Below are 390 nucleotides of genomic sequence, written 5' to 3'. Positions count from 1 at the left end.
TGAGACTGAGCTGGCCCAGGGGGCAAGCTCTGCCGGATGGGCTGTGAGCTGTCTGAGCTAGAAGGGCCTTTAGGCATTGGGCCCAGGGTCTCTGACCTTCCCAGAGCCCTATGTGCTAGAATCAGATCAGCCTGGTCCCAAGAGTCCTAGATGTAGGGTCAGCCTTGNGACAGGTGACCTTAGTCATCTGCACGGTGGCTTAACTGGGGACCATCCCAAAGGTAGAGAGAGACAATGGAAGGAGGCATGAAAAGAATTCCAATCACACCATCAAACCCTGGTCTCCCTGTCCCAGCTCCCCTGCAGGGCCTGTAGGCTATACAGAGGCTTGGAGATAGAAGTTTCTGATCTGGATCTTGGTATGGAGATCTTGAGGCATAGTGGCTATGG

Source organism: Mus caroli, chromosome 2, assembly GCF_900094665.2.
Source record: "Mus caroli chromosome 2, CAROLI_EIJ_v1.1, whole genome shotgun sequence".
Lineage (NCBI taxonomy): Eukaryota > Metazoa > Chordata > Mammalia > Rodentia > Muridae > Mus > Mus caroli.
This window is presented reverse-complemented; position numbering follows the sequence as displayed.